At 44.4% G+C, this 19734-nt stretch overlaps 1 long non-coding RNA gene across 1 annotated transcript in view; it reads left to right on the forward strand.

The window, feature by feature from the left end:
* Nucleotides 1-1165: 1165 nt before the first annotated feature.
* The window catches only part of LOC309531221, a 43745-nt gene continuing 25176 nt past the window's right edge, over nt 1166-19734 (forward strand). Inside the window, exon 1 of the long non-coding RNA XR_014219145.1 lies at nt 1166-1460. This is a non-coding gene — a long non-coding RNA (uncharacterized lncRNA). The remainder of the gene's footprint in view (nt 1461-19734) is intronic.

Raw genomic sequence — 19734 nt, forward strand, 5'->3', positions numbered from 1 at the left:
TACTTTGGAACAATTGCAGGGTTTAGTGGAAAGAGTCAATTAACAGCTGCCCATTTGGGAACAGATAATCTCTAAGCACTAACTCTGCAGGAGATGTGCCCCCTATTTCACTTACCCTGGATCAGGGGTCAGCAAACTTTTTCAGCAGGGGGCCGGTCCACTATCCCTCAGACCTTGTGGGGGGCCGGACTATATTTTGGAAAAAAATGAATGAATGAATTCCTATGCCCCACAAATAACCCAGAGATGCATTTTAAATAAAAGCACACATTCTGTTCATATAAAAACACCAGGCAGGCCCCACAAATAACCCAGAGATGCATTTTGAATAAAAGGACACATTCTACTCATGTAAAAACACGCTGATTCCCAGACTGTCCGCAGGCCAGATTTAGAAGGCGATTGGGCCAGATCTGGCCCCTGGGCCTTAGTTTGCCTACCCATGCCCTGGATCATCATATCTCTGTCCCTAAACAGGCTTGAGATGATTAAAAGAAACTGGAGAAATGTAGATTTCCTTCTCTCTTGAAAGGGTTTTTTTTTTTTTTTTTGGTCATTCACTGAGCTGACATTCCTTGGCTCCCAGTACATTAAATAAATCTAATTATGACACTTTAATAAAATATGTTAAAGGAGATTATTTGAGGCCAAAGTCTGAAAGCAATGCAGAACATGTTCCAGCAGCACATTTCTTGCACCTGGATATTAACCTCTTCAATGCCCTCTGGACATATGGCACAAATCCAGAATCACAGCACCTGTAGTTCCCGGTGGATGTCTGCCATAAGCACTCACTTCATAGGAAAGTTTAATATGACACATTCAGCATAGCTGGGCGGATTGTGACCCCAAGTTTACTGATGTTTCAGGAGCCAGTGGGACAAGCAAAAACCTGCACATTTCCCAGTTTGCCTCAGTGGAGCTGAGTGCCAATTTGGCCTGTCCGTATCCCTTATTAGCTGCTGTTCACAAAACATTCAGATCGCTGAATTCCACATTCGTACAAGCAATTCGCAGCAAATGGTTGGGCTGGTGCCAAGACGAGATTAATCACAAAACCAAATGTGTTTCCTGATGAAATGAAAATCATTCTGGGAGGGAAACCAAGAGGTTTATGAAAGAACGTAAGCAAATCTCAGAGTACAACACCTACCTACATACCTTTTGCACACACACACATACACAGAGACAGTAATTAGGGCATGCAGCTATAAATTTATACTGGTTTCACTCTCATGGAATGGTGATGTTGCGACATTGCTAAGACTCCTTTGTTAGAGACCCAGGTGTTCTGATTAGTGCAAGAGATAGAACTGAGCATCGGGGTGGTAGTGTTTACTATTGTCAAATGGAAAGCAGCCATGGCGAACTGTCTCCGTTGAGGTCCCTCCGTTGAGGGACTTGAGATCTTTTCCCACCAAATGCAACCTAACCCTGTGGCATGAAGGCTTGGTAAGCTGGTAAGAAGTTGGTTTTTTATTATTGTTGTTGTTGTTGTTTCTCTATCACTTTATTTAAAACAAAAACAAGACACCTCAAAGCAGTTTAAGGTAAAGGTAAAGGGACCCCTGACCATTAGGTCCAGTCGTGACTGACTCTGGGGTTGCGGCGCTCATCTCGCTTTATTGGCCGAGGGAGCCGGCGTACAGCTTCCGGGTCATGTGGCCAGCATGACTAAGCCGCTTCTGGCGAACCAGAGCAGTGCACGGAAACGCCGTTTACCTTCCCTCCGGAGCGGTACCTATTTATCTACTTGCACTTTTCACATGCTTTCAAACTGCTATGTTGGCAGGAGCAGGGACCGAGCAACGGGAGCTCACCCCGTCGTGGGGATTTGAACCTCTGACCTTCTGATCAGCAAATCCTAGGCTCTGTGGTTTAACCCACAGCGCCACCCGTGTCAAAGCAGTTTACAATCTGCATGAAAACATCATATAAAACAATCCAGACCCAAACGTTACTAAAGAAAGTCAAACATAAAGGATACATTCAAAGCAACGTAATTAACAGGAAACCAGGATATTATCTTAAAAGATTTCAAAACAAAACATTGCAAAGGAGGCCGGCTACAGAATGCACACTGAAGGCAGCAAAGTTATCTTAAACCTTTCAAAAGAAAACACGACTAAAGGAAGTCAGTTATAAAACACACGTTTAAAACAGCATAATTAGCAAGAGAATAAAATATTATCCTGAGCATAGAAGGCTTATGAGTGGGTTGCAGCTAGGCTGCAGAATATGCATGTTGGTTATAGGAGCACCCAGGTCCTGCCTCCAGATTCTGCAGGTAGGGCTGGGAAGAGCCTTGTCTGAAACCCTGGAGTGCTGCTGCCTGGCAGTGCAGACACTCCTGAGCAAGAAGGATCAATGGTTTGAATCAGTATAAAACACCTTCTAGTTATGTACATACACTAGTTGATTCAGCATCAGGTTTGGGGGGGATTTTCTGTATTGTGTAGCGATTCACTCTTTTCCAAGCTCCCTGTCTGGCAGGATTCCAGTTGCGATTTTTGGACATCCATTTTAGATTAGGGATTCTTCTAGTGAAGCATGCCACCTAACCGCTTCCTTCTCTTTATCTTATTTTGGTGACATGGAGCTTTAATCTGAAATCAGTGTGGATTTGTTGGGGTCTCTGGTATCTTCTCTCTCTTGCATCAGGGAAGTCTGCTTATATTATGGATGGATGTTCTGCGTTGTTTTATTAATACAGCTGCTACAAGTTTGGCTAGAACAATAAGCTTATGAAATGAACAGTGTGGAACATGCTGGACCAAGAGGGTTCTTTGATCTGATCCAGCAGAGCTTTGAGTGTATTTTATCATCCTTTCTACTACTCTGTTCATGCATTGCCAAAGTGGCAAGATTACAACTTTTGCATGGCTCAGTTTCTCTCTGGCAATGTGGATAACTGAATCACGTGTAGTCAGTGGGATGATATAGAGGGGATATATAAAGGATGTAAACCACTGAGCCTCTTGGGCTTGCCAATCAGAAGGTTGGCGGTCTGAATCCCCGTGATGAACTCCCATTGCTCTGCCCCAGCTCCTGCCAACCTAGCAGTTCAAAAGCACGCCAGTGCAAGTAGATAAATAGGTACCGCTGAGGCAGGAAGGTAAATGGCATTTCCATGCGCTCATGGTGTTCTGTTGCACCAAAAGTGGTTTAGTCATGCTGGCCACATGACCCAGAAAGCTGTCTGTGGACAAATGCTAGCTCCCTTGGCCTGAAAGCGAGATGAGCGCCGGAACCCCATAGTCACCTTTAGCTGTCCAGGGGTCCTTTACCTTTTTTTTCTTTACTTTTATAGAGGTGTTACCATGCAAGCACCCCTCTAATCCATACTGCTGATTTTAGCATGGAAGAAGAGTTTGGATTTGATATCCCACTTTATCACTACCCTAAGGAGTCTCAAAGCGGCTAACAATCTCCTTTCCCTTCCTCCCCACAACAAACACTCTGTGAGGTGAGTGGGGCTGAGAGACTTCAGAGAAGTGTGACTAGTCCAAGGTCACCCAGCAGCTGCATGTGGAGGAGCAGGGACGCGAACCCGGTTCACCAGATTATGAGTCCACTGATCTTAACCACTACACCACACTGGCTCTCACTGGATGGTACCCATGTGATCATAGGGGCTCCACGTGGTCTAGGCTGTGAGAGCCAGGTATGGATCACAAGCATTCTGAGAACATTGTTTTATTGGTTTGTTTATTTTACTGTTACATCCCACCTTTCCTCCTTAGAGCTCAAGGTGGCGTACATGGTTCTCCCCCTCCTCATTTCATCCTCACAGCAACCCTGTGCGGTAGGTTAGGCTGAGAAACTGTGACTGGCCCAACGTCATCCAGTGAGTTTCATGAGGGAGCAGGGATTTGAACCCTGGTCTCCCAGGTCCTTGTCCAACACTCTAACCCCTACCCTGCACTTTCATCCTGAGAACACACAAATCAAGCTTACGACGAATTGAATATGGTTGGTTCCTTTCGCTTTTTCCTGTTATGGTATAGGTTCCAAGAACTTTGTCACCTTTTGTTAGCTGTCAATTTTTCCGACTACAAGTGAAGCCTTGTAGTATCTCAAAAAGCCTTGTGAACAATTACAGCCTGAAGTCAGGAGGATGCATTTATGTGTGAATATATTTGGACAATTTACTGAGCTCTGTTGAAATATCTACAAAACCCAACGCATGGATGATCTGAATGAGTGGCAACCACTTTCTCATCCTTCAGCCAGGTTGAATAAGGATTCGCCCCTTTCACATGTGAAAACGTGGTGGAATCCATGCCCATCATGGGACTGCCTGAACGATTAATTGAGGATGGTCAGTGGCGTAGCGTGGGGGGTGCAGGGGGGGCTGGCCGCACCGGGCGCAACATCTGGGGGTTAGGGTTAGGGGGCGCAAATCCACGGGTTAGGGGCGCAAATCCACAGGTTAGGGGGTGCAAATTACTTGCCTTGCCCCGGGTGCTGACAACCCACGCTACGCCACTGAGGATGGTGAATAACAATGATTGTGCCACTGCTTCACACAACACAACCTTCAGCCTCCAGTACTATGCATTACCTTTTTATAAATGATTGGAAGCAGTGGGACTAACTTCAAAGTAACCATGCTAATGACTGACCTGTAAATTGGTAAGTGGACAAACTGTGTACTTTATTATCAAGTTGTATGTGAAGGCCTAGCATAGCCTTCGTCAGCCTGGTACAATCTCAATATTTTGGACTACAGCTCCCAACAACCCCATGTGTTGACTGAGGCTGAAGGGACATGGAGTTCAAAAATCTGGAGGGCAGATTGTTGTGGGGGGTTTTGGGGGACGTATTAGAAGCCACCCATAACTGAACTGATTCCATAGGAGCAGCATAATTACAAAACAAACTCAACAACCATAATGAGCAAAGATGACTTTTGTAGCAATGGGTGAAACTGTTCTTTATTTCTCTCCCCCCCTTTAAGCTGGACATTCCTGTCCCTTTAAGTGCAAATGGCTACATTAATATTCTCTTTTTTAAAAATAAAAAAACCATGAAGCCTTGTTTGCAATCAATGCATATTCCCCCTTTGTGTAAGAATAACAGATGTTGATAGAAATAGCCATTGGGTTTGTAAAGAACCCATTTCATGTGTCAGAATAGTTGTGCCTCTTCTAGATGAAATGTCAAAAGCAGGCAGATATCTCAATGTGAAATGACCTTAAGAAAAACCCGACCTCGCCAAAGATGACCTTTTTCCAGCAAGAAACATTAAAATTACAACCATATTCATGCTTCAGCTTCAAAAACAATATGTATTTCTTTTCCTTTTTTGTACTTTTCCATCTCAGCATCCTGTGTATTTTAAATAAAGATGTACACTGGCCCTTCTATATGCCATGTTACGCTGAGCATATTTATTTCTCTGTGGGAGTAAAATGGGGGTGCATGAATATTTATATACATATATATTATGTACATACACAGATCTATATACTCCGAGCGAATCAAGCCAAATCCTCCTAATTTCTCAAGAGCCCTCACGTTTTCTCTCTCTTCATTTTGCACTAGCAGGATGCATTACTTATTGTAACAGAGTGTCTTTCCCCCCTGAATTTTTCACAAATCCCCACAGCCTTGCTTTCTGCAAGTAAAATGCATGTCTTAACAATGACTTAATCAGCTTGAAGTGTCCAAGGTTCTTATAAAGCAGCGATAGAGGGGAATTCACATATAATAGTGTACGTGTGCCATTGCTCATTAGTACCATAGAGAGGAAGACTGGGGATCGTTTTTCAGTTTGAGAGCTACATTACCATATGGGGGACATTCTGGGGGCTAAATGCTAGCAGAGGGTCACAGCCACACACACACACTTAGAGAATCATAGAAGGGGAAGGGACCCTGTTGTTGTGGTTGTTGTTTAGTCGTGTCCGACTCTTCATGACCCCATGGACCAGAGCACGCCAGGCACTCCTGTCTTCCACTGCCTCCCGCAGTTTGATCAAACTCATGTTGGTAGCTTCAAGAACACTGCCCAACCATCTCGTCCTCTGCCGTCCCCTTCTCCTTGTGCCCTCAATCTTTCCCAACGCCAGGGTCTTTTCCAGGGACCCTACTCTTCTCATGAGGTAGCTAAAGTATTGGAGCCTCAGCTTCAGGAACTGTCCTTCCAGTGCGCACTCAGAGCTGATTTCCTTAAGAATGGATAGGTTTGATCTTTGGCTTTGGCACAGCCGCTTCATCAGCTGTGATGTACTTGTACCTGTACTTGTCCTCCGCTCTTCCTCAGTAGCATGTTGGACGCCTTCCGACCTGAGGGGCTCATCTTCCAGCGTCATAACTTTTATATGCCTGTTGTTTTTGTCCATGGAGTTTTATTGGCAGGGATACTGGAGTGGCTTGCCGGTTCCTGATCCAGGTGGATCACGTTGAGTCAAAACTCTCCACTATGACCTGTCCATCTTGGGTGGCCATGAACAGAATAGCTCATAGCTTCTCTGAGTTATTCAAGCCCCTTTGCCATGACCAGGCAGTGATCCATGAAGGATGAAGGGACCATGAGGGTCATCTAATCCAAGCCCCTCGCATTGCAGGAATCTCAACTGAAGCATCCAGGACAGATGTCCATCCAACCTCTGCTTAAAAGCCTCAATTGAAGGAGAGTCCACAACCTCCCACAGGATTCTGTTCCACTGTCAAAGAGCTCTTCCTGATGTTTACTCAGAATCGCCTTTCTTCTAACTTGAAGCCATTGGTTTGGGTCCTACCCTCCAGAGCAGGAGGAAACAAACTTGATCCATCTTCCATGTGACAGCCCTTGAGATATTTGAAGCTGGCTATCATATCTCCTCTTTTCCAGGCTAAACATACTCAACTCCCTCAACCATTCCTCGTAAGGCTTGCTTTCCAGACCCTTGGTCATCTTGATTGCCCTCCTCTTAATATTAAGCCTGTAAGTTTACTGTTGGGGTGCAAGGTAGGGATGTGGGATAAATTTGATTAGGTTTGCCTGTAAGAGCAAACCTACCAAATCCACACAATTTGAATTTCTCTGAATTTTGCAAAGGAGTTCTCCAGCCAAGTAATGGTTACAGAAATGCATATTCGTGGGCAAAGTGTGCGTATATATATATGCATATGTCAGTGAAGAGTACATAAAAATGCATTATATTAGGGGAAACTGGAAAATGGATATATTGGGCAAAATATATACAATAAAGTTTTTATTAGGAGAAATTTGCACTAAAATGCTGACAAATTTCCATGAGGACTTATTTTTTAAAGAAAGAAAGAATCACAAATAGCTGAAGAAATGTGGAGAATTAAATTTAAGGTTGGAAACTGAGAACTGACAGATCTATCTGTCCCTAGTGGGGACACTCACACTTTACACTTCCTTTTCAGAATTTGTGCTGCTGTTTTAATCAGATGCCTTGGCGTCCCTTATCTTGGCAAATCTCTTCTGAGGAGGGTGTGACCAGATGACTCATTGCTTCCCCACCATCCCCTGTCTGAGACTCCATTTGCAGAAGTACTTGAGAGTCCCAATATTTGATGAAGTTGGGTTAACATGGTGTTTAGAAACTGTCTCTCTCTTACCTTCCCCACCTGGCTTTTATCAAACACTTCTCCAATTTGCTGCATTAGCCTTGAGCCATCACTAACCCAAATTAAGGCAGGAAGCAATAAGAGTCTGATGCTGTCAAGCCTTTAGTATCAGGTTTGTAAATGCCCCAAAGGGATGGTGTTTTGTATGGTTTTGCTATTTGGATAAAAATTTCTCAATTTGGAGTTAACTGCATTCACTGCTATATTTAAGGCTTTCTTGTATTTGGTCAATCAGTGTCAATAGAAGCAGCAGAAATATTAACCGGGTTCTCTATACTTTAACCAGGGGGCGCGGGTGGCGCTGTGGGTAAAACCTCAGCGCCTAGGACTTGCTGATCGCATGGTCAGCGCTTCGAATCCCTGCGCCGGGGTGTGCTCCCATCGTTCGGTGCCAGCGCCTGCCAACTTAGCAGTTCAAAAGCACCTCCGGGTGCAAGTAGATAAATAGGTACTACGCCAGTGGGAAGGTGAACGGCATTTCCGTGTGCTGCTCTGGTTCACCAGATGCAGCTTGTCACGCTGGCCACGTGACCCGGAAGTGTCGGCGGACAGCACTGGCTCCCGGCCTATAGAGTGAGATGAGCGCACAACCCTAGAGTCTGGCAAGACTGGCCCGAACAGGAAGGGGTACCTTTACCTTTACCTTTACCTTTACTTTAACAAATTCTAAAAATGAAAAAAGGGGTCACTAGTTCATAACGAATTAAAAAAACGCACTATATAGAAATGAAGGTTTTTTACACAGAACAAGAAAATCTGACTTCCATTTTAACATGCATGTTATAATATCCTAGGTATGAGGAAAAAATAGACAAAGAACACATCAATGTTTCAAAATTCAGATGTTTGGCTGTCATATAGCTTTTTAAAAACCCTGATTGATTGTATGTGGATGTACTTCTCTTCATTCTGCAACATACCAAACGACCTGAGAATAGCTCAGTTGGTAGAGAATGAGACTCATTATCTATGCTTCCTCTTAAATCTTTAACCCATAATTCAGTTGCCCTCTTTGGAACAAAATTTAATAAACTTGCCTCAAGCCAGGAATGACGCGGGTGGCACTGTGGTCTAAACCACAGAGCCTAGGGCTTGCCAATCAGAAGGTTGGCAGTCTGAATCCCCGCGACAAGGTGAGCTCCCATTGCTCAGTCCCTGCTCCTGCCAACCTAGCAGTTCAAAAGCATGAAGTGCAAGTAGATAAATAGGTACCACTCCAGCGGGAAGGTAAACGGTGTTTCTGGGCACTGCTCTGGTTCGCCAGAAGCAGTTTAGTTATGCTAGTCATATGACCCGGAAGCTGTCTGTGAACAAACGCCGGCTCCCTCGGCCAGTAAAGCGAGATGAGCACCGCAACCCTAGAGTCGTCCGCAACTGGACTTAACGGTCAGGGGTCCCTTTACCTTTACCTTTAAGCCAGGAATGCAGTGTCATAATCTTCTCAATCCATCAGTGTGCAGACAAAGAGCTATCTTCTTCAGTAACACAGTTGTGTGCAAACAAAAGTTTTCCACCAACAGCCCACATGTGGTGCAATCAAATAAACCAAAACCATGAATGTAAACAGTGAGGTTGCAAGGATGGGTATCTGAAGAAAGGAAGTGATGTCCTAAAATGACCTCTGCAATGATGGTCACTTGAAGTTGTCTTTCAGGTTTGTTATCTGCTGCTGGCAACATACTTTTTCGGGGCCTGCTTTGAGTGCATTCAAAATGCCAGATCAATGTGGGGAGCGGCCGAAGCTCAGGGACATGTTTTCCATACACAAGATTCCCAGTTCAATCCTGACCTGCACTCAAGGGTTGAAATGCACAGCTAAGGTCACATATAGTTTCACCTTCAGTGGAGGACTCCCCCCTCAAGGGTTAGATACCCCTACTGAGTGGGATCATCACCTTGCCGACAAAGGTCCATATAGTTAAAACTATGGTTTTCCCAGTAGTGGTGTATGGAAGGGAGAGCTGGACCATAAAGAAGGCTGATCATCGAAGAATGGTGCTGGAGGAGACTCTTGAGAGTCCCATGGACTGCAAGAAGATCAAACCTATCCATTCTTAAGGAAATCAACCCTGAGTGCTCACTGGAAGGACAGATCCTGAAGCTGAGGCTCCAATACTTTGGCCACCTCATGAGAAGAGAAGGCTCCCTGGAAAAGACCCTGATGTTGGGAAAGATGGAGGGCACAAGGAGAAGGGGACGACAGAGGACGAGATGGTTGGACTGTGTTCTTGAAGCTACTAATGTGAGTTTGACCAAACTGCGGGAGGCAGTGGAAGAAAGGAGTGCCTGGCGTGCTCTGGTCCATGGGGTCACGAAGAGTCGGACATGACTAAATGACTAAACAACAACAACAACTGTGTGGGATGGGCAATGAGAAGAAGGGGGGAAATTTTGGAAAACCGGTCACCTTTATTTTTATTTATCTTTATTTTAAAAGATTCATAGTTCACCCTTTACTCCAAAAGAGCAGGGAACAATAAAAGCTTCATTTAAAACAAAAATCCATTAATCAATGTGAACAGCTAAAATTCCCATTACAATCCATTCTAAAACAGCAGAATGTATCTAAAAATTTTGCAGACTGCTACTGCAATTGCATTTCAGTTGTCCCTGTCACCACCACCACTGAAACGCCAATAGCCACAAACCAGACCTTTAAAAAAGACAGACGGTCAATGTGGGAAACACTGGAATGCAGCGGTTTGGCAGCAATGCCATCCACATCTCCGGAACGACGGAGTGAATGAATGATGCCAGTTTCAGAGGAAAAGGGTGGGGTACAAGCCATTGACTTCTCTGCAGCTATTCAGTAGTACAGAGGCAACTCTGATCCACAAACGCAGATGCTCTTGCTGCATGTCTAGGACAGCTTTTGGGGGTTCAGCAGAAAATCCTAAAACTGGTGTGTGTGCACGTGCGTGTGTGCATGTGTGCAAGGGGATTAAACACATTGAATGACAAAGAGTAGCCAGGCCATTGGTTTTCTGCACTGTGTGCATGTGTCTAATGTGAATGAACCCTTAAGCAGTCTTTGGCTGCCATTTCCATTTTCTCCTCTTTTCTCTTCTAGTATTTTAAATTTCTCCATAATCCTTTTATGTGGCTCAGAAAGCATTTCTCTTTTCAAGATACTCCTTTTCCACCTTAACAGGCCAATGCATATCTCTGTGTAGTTTTATTCTTCCCCCCTACTTTACTCTTTTCTTTCTTTCTTTCTTTCTTTCTTTCTTTCTTTCTTTCTTTCTTTCTTTCTTTCTTTCTTTCTTTCTTTCTTTCGGTGCTCAGTGATACACAAACCATCTGTGCTTCTAACACAATGTTCTTGAATAGCCTCCAGGCTGAGTTTGTGGTTTGAAAGTTTTTAACTCTGCCCTTCAGCCTGCTGTTAACCATTTTCCTCATAGTTTTAAAATGTGCCATTTTAAAGTTTTACGGTCACCCCCCTGGGGGAGGCGTTTCCCCCTCTATTAAGATATCAAAAGTAATTACGCGTCAGTTGCTGTTACCCTGTGGAGCTCAGCTGGGGAACCCTTTGCTAGATATAGAGCCATGGCTTAAACCTTGCCACTCCACAAAATACGTCACACTATTAAAGGTGTTTGAACCCCCCCTCCCCCTTGTCACACATAACTCTATTGAAACTCATAGTCAATCTCTCCCTAGTTCCAGCTTTGCTATTCTTTCCAACCCCAATGACGTATGGTGCATATACCTTCGAAAAGAGACCATATAACACTGGTTCTGAAAGACCTACATTGGCTCCCTATACATTTCTGAGCACAATTCAAAGTGTTGGTGCTGACCTTTAAAGCCCTAAATGGCCTCTGCCCAGTATACCTGAAGGAGCATCTTCACCCCCATTGTTCAGCCCGGATACTGAGGTCCAGCGCTGAGGGCCTTCTGGCGGTTCCCTCGCTGCGAGAAGCCAAGTTACAGGGAACCAGGCAGAGGGCCTTCTCGGTAGTGGCACCCACCCTGTGGAACGCCCTCCCACCACATGTCAAGGAAATAAGCAACTACCTGACTTTTAGAAGACATCTGAAGGCAGCCCTGTTTAGGGAAGTTTTTAATATTTGATGTTTTATCGTGTTTTTAATATTCTGATGGGAGCTGCCCAGAGTGGCTGGGGAAACCCAGCCAGATGGGCGGGGTATAAATAAGTTGTTGTCGTTGTTGTTTTACTATTATGATGATTATTATTGCTATTTTTTTATTGCTATTTTTTATTGCCATCATTGCACATGGTTGGCATCCATCTGTCTTGGGAGACACTGGAGGCATGTGGCATTGAGGGTACAGAAGAAGAAGAAGAAGAAGAGTTTGGATTTGATATCCCGCCTTTCACTCCCCTTCAGGAGTCTCAAAGCGGCTAACATTCTCCTTTCCCTTCCTCCCCCACAACAAACACTCTGTGGGGTGAGTGGGGCTGAGAGACTTCAAAGAAGTGTGACTGGCCCAAGGTCACCCAGCAGCTGCATGTGGAGGAGCGGAGACACGAACCCGGTTTCCCAGATTACGTGACTACCGCTCTTAACCACTACACCACACTACAGTCACACTGTTGAAAGGTAGCAGCACCTGCTGTGGCTGTAGAAACCAATATAGGATGGGGACATGTTTTGTTGGGTCTGGGGCTGATGAAGGCATCCGGTTATGCTGCTGCAGATGCACCATGACATTTCTTCTCTTGCTGCTCCTCCCAGCAGTTAATGCTCCTCTGGTCACTGTTATGGATACAGGAGTTTACTGCCTGTCTCAAGACACTGGGGTCATCTGTAAGGCTCCCTATCTCATTTGCAGACATCTTTGTAATGCAGGGGACGCGGGTGGCACTGTGGGTTAAACCACAGAGCCTAGGACTTGCCGATCAGAAGGTTGGCGGTTCGAATCCCCAAGACGGGGTGAGCTCCCGTTGCTCGGTCCCTGCTCCTGCCAACCTAGCAGTTCGAAAGCATGTCAAAGTGCAAGTAGATAAATAGGTATCACTCTGGCGGGAAGGTAAACAGCTTTCCATGCGCTACTCTGGTTCGCCAGCAGTGGCTTAGTCATGCTGGCCACATGACCTGGAAGCTGTACACCAGCTCCCTTGGCCAATAAAGCGAGATGAGCACCACAACCCCAGAGTAGTCCGTGACTGGACCTAATTGTCAGGGGTCCCTTTACCTTTACCTTTGTAATGCAGAGTTGGCCTCTGCCTGAAGCCAGCTCCCCATAGAACATGTCCTTGAGGATGCTGCCATCTTCCATTCTTTCAACATGGCCAAGCCAACAGGAGTGCAAATGTGCTGGGAATGTGAGCTTGGGAGAACACATCTTTGTTTGAGACTCTGTCCTGCCAAGTGATGCTGTCAGAGTTGCTCCCCGATCCTAGCTCACAGAGGATCACGCTAGCCAGCGATCATTAAGTAAAAGTCTTTATTGAGTTACAGTTCCCATTCTCAAGCTGCTGCGTGCAACTCTACGTCTTATGGTTAGATCGGCGAAGCTCTGTCTGGGTCCCCGCCTCCTGTACACCAACTTAATATCCTAGCCCTGCTCCACCTTTTCCGCCTGACTGTTCTCCTCTGGGTCCCTCTGCCCCCCGGGGTCTCCTCCCTCCGGGACTCCTCCGACGCCGACCCCCCGGACCCTTCTGTCTCCTTGCGCCGGGCTTTAGGACCTGGCTCCCTCTCCGGGCTGCCTACTGCGTCACTTCCCTGTGCATTTGAACTTGGCGCGCGCGCCCAACCTTCCACTTTCCGTCTGACCATTTCTTCGCTCCCTGATGGAGGTGTGGCCACTCCTGACTCGTGCCCTCCCTCCTGTTGTGAGCTGCCAGCGCTTGATCCCTGGCCCCCTTCCTCTTCCCTGCTCTCTGGCGGTGACGCTGGTCCCGATCTCCAACTGCTCCCCTCTGAGTCCCCTCTGGCTCTATCTTCCTGGGGTGCCCCCCTAGGCTCCCCCCTTGCCCTGGCCACTGGTGCTCCTTTCTGTGAATCTTCTGATTCACTGGAAAGACTCGGAGATCTCGGGTCGTCATCATCACTCATCTTTTCTTCTGCCTCCTCCTCCTCGCTCTCTGTTTCCTCCCTTGCCCTTGCCTCTGCTCCTGAACCCCTGACAGATGCCCAAAATCTTCCTTGATGCAGCACATGTGGAACGCGTTGATGTATCCCTCCTGGCGGTTGCACATGGAGTTTCCCCGGTGTGTACACATTCACACACAAACATACACACCCCAGTGTGGTCTGGTCTAATGCTAACTAGGTAGAATTGACTGTACCACTTCATAGCGTAGGATGGTTGGCTGGTGGGTTTGTGCCACATTTTTTCAAATGCTCCTCTGTGAATAGCCAGTCTTGCTAGCAAAACGTCAATCAGGAACTTTTCTTTTTCTAGGGATTTTAAAAATAATAATAATAGAGAGGTGGAGGGAGCTCTGCTGTCCTGCCCCACCCAATTGTGTCCCAGCACTGCTGCCCCCCAGCATCCCTCACTGGTGTCTACTAGGTTGAAACCCTCAAGGAAGACATGAAAAAAGTGTCAGTCAGAGACATGGCTTTGAGGGAGGCATTGTGGTCTGAGGAAGGTGGATGCCCAGGCAAGAGTCTTAAAGTCAAGGTGGAGGAATCTGGGAGGGACTCATCTGACCCCTTGGCTCTGAGGCAGGGGCGGAGGAAGGGTGGGGGCGGGCTGCCCTGGGCATCGCCACTGAGGGGGGTGACAAAATGCTGGGCGGCACTCACCATGGGGCCTGCAGCACGCTCGAGCCACGTGTCTTTCCTGGGAGTGACACGGTGGCTTAGGCTCCTGCAGGCTATGCGCTGCCCCAAACGGTTTGCTCACCGCCTCCCCCTAAGCTGTAGGGTGGCTGAGTGGGAGAAGGCAGGCAGACTTCTCTGATGCCCCATGGAGCGTCCTGCCCAGGCTCGCTCGCCCCACGGGTGGCTGGCCCTGCCCCAGGGGGGAGGGCATGCAAGCTGCCTCAGGCGCCCGATCGACTTGCTCTGCCGCTGCTCTGAGGTTCACCAGCATAATCCAGTCATGGACGACTCTGGGGTTGCGGCGCTCATCTCGCTTTATTGGCCAAGGGAGCCGGTGTACAGCTTCCAGGTCATGTGGCCAGCATGTCTAAGCCGCTTCTGGAGAACCAGAGCAGCGCACGGAAACACTGTTTACCTTCCCACTGGAGTGGTACCTATTTATCTACTTGCACAGGTGTGTTTTTGAACTGCTAGCTTTGCAGGAGCAGGGACCGAGCAACGGGAGCTCACCCCGTTGCGGGGATTCGAACCACCAACCTTCTGATCGTCAAGCCCTAGCCTCTGTGGTTTTAATTGAAAAACACCATTCAGGTTTTTTTTTTTTTCCAGGGGCAGGAAATCCCAAGGTTGGGATCAGACATCTAAACAAATTATCAAGTGGCTACTGTGTAGCATCAGCTTTGCTGATGTAGCTGGTCTTTCCAATTATTATCCTAAATGGGGCAATGGGAATGAAGGTCACTTGGGAATTATGAAGATGATGGTTACTTTAAAGAGCCAAGAAGGGAAGGGAAGGGGAAATAAGTAGAATCTTTGGCTCTTTAAAATTCTAAAATGTCCTTTTTGAGACTGGGACTAAACTTTTCTTTTCTTTTTTTTTTTCTTTTTTTGAGTTTAAACTCCCCCCCCCTTTTTCTTGGAGAAATCCAAACTTGGCAGAGAAACCCCGAAACTCCAGGAATCTCTGTCTCGGCGTTTGTCCCTTTGTTACCCCCCCTCTCCTCCTGTCCCTCCCCTTCCCCTTCCCATGCCCACCTCCCCTATTTTTAAGCCCTTTGACCGCTGGCTGCATTTAAGGAAATATTAATAGGATAAGAACCCTTGCTTACATATCCAGGCAGCAACACTACACGCGGCTGACCTAGTGAAAATAGGACAAGAACCCATTTTACGGGGGAATGGATTAAGCCAAACAAGTGGCTGAAAACCAAAAGAGAAGCTTTCATATCACCTTCATATCACTTGATTTACTTAGACTGTATTAACTTTTCTATTGCTTTTCTATTGCTTCTCCTTTGGGTCATACCTCCAGCATATCCTAGCATTTCCCCCCTCTCTTATTTTTGGCTTTTTTACACCTTTATTACTCAACGGAAATTCAGTTTTACGTTGACCTAAAAACACATCATTAACATAATTATTGTTTGAATTCAGGGAGCAGGTCAACGTAACTGTTTTTGTGATATCTAAAATACCTAAGATTGCATGTCCTGCCGGTGAAATTTTAAAAAACCCTTAAATTAACTCATTGTGAGGGGTGGGTGGCGGGGAGGAGAGGGGGGTGGGCAGATGACGGGGAGAGACGGAAAGAAGGCTGTGGGAACACCAATGGATAGGAGAATTTCAAGGCAAGAGGAAATAAAAGATTTAGATGCATTATGGCTGAAAATAAAAGAGGAATTCAGACAGAATGAGACACGTATAGAAAAAAAGTTAGGAGAGATGCAGGAATCCTTTGATAAAAAGATTGAAGCTGTTACAGGGGAACTCTCAAACAAAATAAAAGATTTAACAGTCAAAACAAAGTCTTTAGAAGAACTAAATAAAAAAATGCAAAAAGATTTGAGAGACCAGAGAAAAGAAGCTGAAAAAACTAAAGAAAATTTTGGAGAATTGAGTAAAACTCAAGAACAGGTGTTAGACAACCTAGCCTTGATGGAGATGAAACAAAAGCAGTTAAACCTAAAATTCAGAGGAATAGGGGAAGAAAGAGAGGAAGACATAAAAGGGAAAATGATTAAAGAACTTGCGACTTGGCTTGTATTGAAAGAAGAAGAGGTTGCGCAAAAAATAGAAAACGCTTTTAGAATAAAAATAAGACCCAAACAAAATAGATTGAAAAAAGTCCCAGGAGATTGCCTAGTGATCTTTAAATCGATAGACATGAGAAATATGATTTTGAGGGAGAGCTACCAGAAGAAATTGGTAATCGACGGAAAACCAATTATTATCCTCAAAGAAATTCCAATCAGATTACTTCGAAAAAGAGAGGGCTACAAACAAATAGTCGGCATTTTAAGGAAAAATGGCATACAACATAGATGGGAATTCCCAGAAGGGATTTCCTTTTTTTACAAGGGGAAAAGATTTAAGATAACTGACAATCAGGAAGTCAGTAAATTTCTACGTAGATATGAAAAGGACCTCGGGGGGGTAGAGGAAAGATATGGGGAGAGGGATGGAGAGAGGGAAGAAAGAAGGGAGGGGTGTCTAGAGGAGAGACTAGAGAGGGAGGGAGGAGCCAGAGGAGGAGGGGACGAGGGGGAGGGGGGGAGGAGGAGGAGGAGGAAGAGGTCGAAGAACAAACAGAAGACAAAACCACCCGAATCTAAACAGAAAAAACCAAACCGGGAAATTACTGACTCATTAGTAGATAAAAGTGATAATGAACCTTAAAATCGTAACATGGAATGTAAACGGTTTGAACGAAAAAGCCAAAAGGAATAAAATTGCAAATGTGTTGAAAAAGGAAAAACTGGATGTAATCTGTATTCAAGAAACTCATGTAGCTAAAAAGCATAAACATGTCTTAACAAACAAACTCTTGGGCACAGAATTTATAAACTCTACGGAAGGAAAAAAAAAGGGGGTGGTAGTATATGTGAAGGAAAAATGGGAACCAAAAATGATATACAAGGATGAGGAGGGGAGGATACTAGGGGTTCAAATCAATTTCCAGGGAGAAAAGATTAATGTAGTTAACATTTATGCCCCAAATACAAACAAATCTGAGTTTTTCAAGAAATTAGAACAAGTATTATTAGAGTTAGATAACAACAAGACGATTCTATTGGGAGACTTCAACGCGGTGCCGTCACCAGAAAGGGATAGACAAACGGAAAATAGAAAACAAAATCAAGGAAAGTTACCGAAATCATTCCAAGATTTGGAAGAAAACCTAGACTTAATAGATATATGGAGATACAAACACCCAACAGAAAAGCAGTTCACCTTCTTTTCCGAAGCACATAAAAGCTGGGGCAGAATAGATCAGATCTGGACCTCGAGAGCACTTACCCTAAGAACAATAAATTGCGAAATTCACCCAAGAACATTTTCGGATCATAATATGACAACTTTGGAAATTAAAGGGATAACACAGGGAAGTTTCAGATGGAGATTAAATGAATACCTATTAGAAAATGACGATGTTATTGAAAAGGCCAAAACCACCCTAAAAGAATATTTTAACTTAAATCTAAATACAGGAACAAGCATAGAAGTGGTCTGGGACGCTAGTAAGGCGGTGATAAGAGGTCTATTTATTCAGCAAAACAACTACAAGAAGAAGATAAGACAGCAGAAGAAAGAAGAAATACTTAAGCAGCTAAGAGAGCATGAGAAAAAATTAACAGATCACCCGAAGGATGAACAAAGTATCCGAGCAATAAAAATGTTACAAACACAATATTCGATGCTGACGAGTCAAGAAATTGAATGGAAAATCAAACTAATGAAGCAAAGATACTTTGAGTCAGCGAACAAAATAGGGAAATTTCTGGCCTGGCAATTGAGAAAAAGACAGAAACAGAATATGATAAATAAAATAAAAGTAGAGGAAGATCTGATAGTAGACCCAATTAAAATACAAAAGAAATTTCTGGAATTCTATGAAGAATTATATAAGAAGGGGGAAGAGGACCTAACGCAAATAGAAAGATATCTAAAAAGACACAAAGGAAAGACCATCGGGGAGGAAGAAAGATTTCAACTAAACAAACCCATTAACATAGAAGAGGTTCAAAATGCTATAAAAAAAATGAAAGCAGGAAAAGCTCCAGGCCCAGATGGTCTTTCGGCCAAATATTATAAAGTCTTAGGAAATCAACTATCATCGGTGCTCTGTGACACAATGAACAACATCTTGAGAGGAGGGAAAATACCTGAGTCGTGGAGGGAAGCTTTCATAACATTAATTCCAAAACCGGATGTAGATAAAATGTGTATTAAAAATTACAGGCCAATATCCCTATTGAACAACGATTACAAAATATACGCCGATATTATGGCAAATAGATTAAAAAAGTGCCTATTGAACTTAATTCACAAAGACCAAGTAGGTTTTTTACCAAATAGATTCCTGAAGGACAATGTGAGACACACTATAAACCTAATCGAATATCTGGAAACTAACAACAACATACCAGCGGCCTTGATTTTCATAGATGCCGAAAAGGCGTTCGATAATATCTCGTGGCAGTTTCTACTAAAGACCATGGAAGAAGCCGGGATAGAGGGAGAATTCTTGAGAGGAATACAGGCAATATATTCAAACCAATCTGCCAAACTGGTGATAAATAACAATCTTACAAACACGTTTCAAATTGAAAAAGGAACCAGGCAAGGTTGCCCCCTCTCACCGCTCTTATTCATTACGGTTTTAGAAGTTTTGGCAAATAAAATAAGATCAACACCGGAGATCAAAGGGATCAAGATAGGATTAAAAGAGTTCAAACTAAAAGCCTACGCAGATGACTTGATGTTATCCGTAGAAGAACCGCAAGGGAGCATCGAAAAGGCGCTGGAAATATTAGAAGAATACGGCAGATTAGCAGGATTTAAACTGAATAAATCAAAGACCAAAATATTAACAAAGAATTTGAGAAATGATATAAAAGAAAATTTAGAGAGCCAACATGGAATTAAAGTGACTAAAAAAGTAAAATATTTAGGTATTTGGCTTACACCTAAAAATATAAATTTAATTGAAGATAATTATACAACGACCTGGAATAAAATTAAAAAAGATCTGGATGTTTGGAGCAGAGTTAACCTCTCGTGGCTCGGTAGGATGGAGGCGATAAAAATGAACACTCTCCCCAAGATGTTGTTCCTTTTTCAGAATATCCCGGTCATTAGAGGGACTAAAATATTTAAAGATTGGCAGAAAGTACTCTCAAGATTTATATGGCAGGGAAAAAGACCAAGGATCAGATACAAACTACTTACAGACCGAAAGGAGAGAGGGGGGATGGCGGTACCCAACCTAAAATTATACTATGAAGCTGCCTGCCTAAGTTGGGTGAAAGATTGGATAACTTTGGAGAACACGGATCTGTTGGAACTTGAAGGTGTAGACAACAGGTGGGGTTGGCACGCCTACCTTTGGCTAAATAAAGGAAAA

The sequence above is a fragment of the Podarcis vaucheri genome, assembly GCF_965113315.1.
Source record: "Podarcis vaucheri genome assembly, chromosome: 1".
NCBI classification, from domain to species: Eukaryota; Metazoa; Chordata; class Lepidosauria; order Squamata; family Lacertidae; genus Podarcis; species Podarcis vaucheri.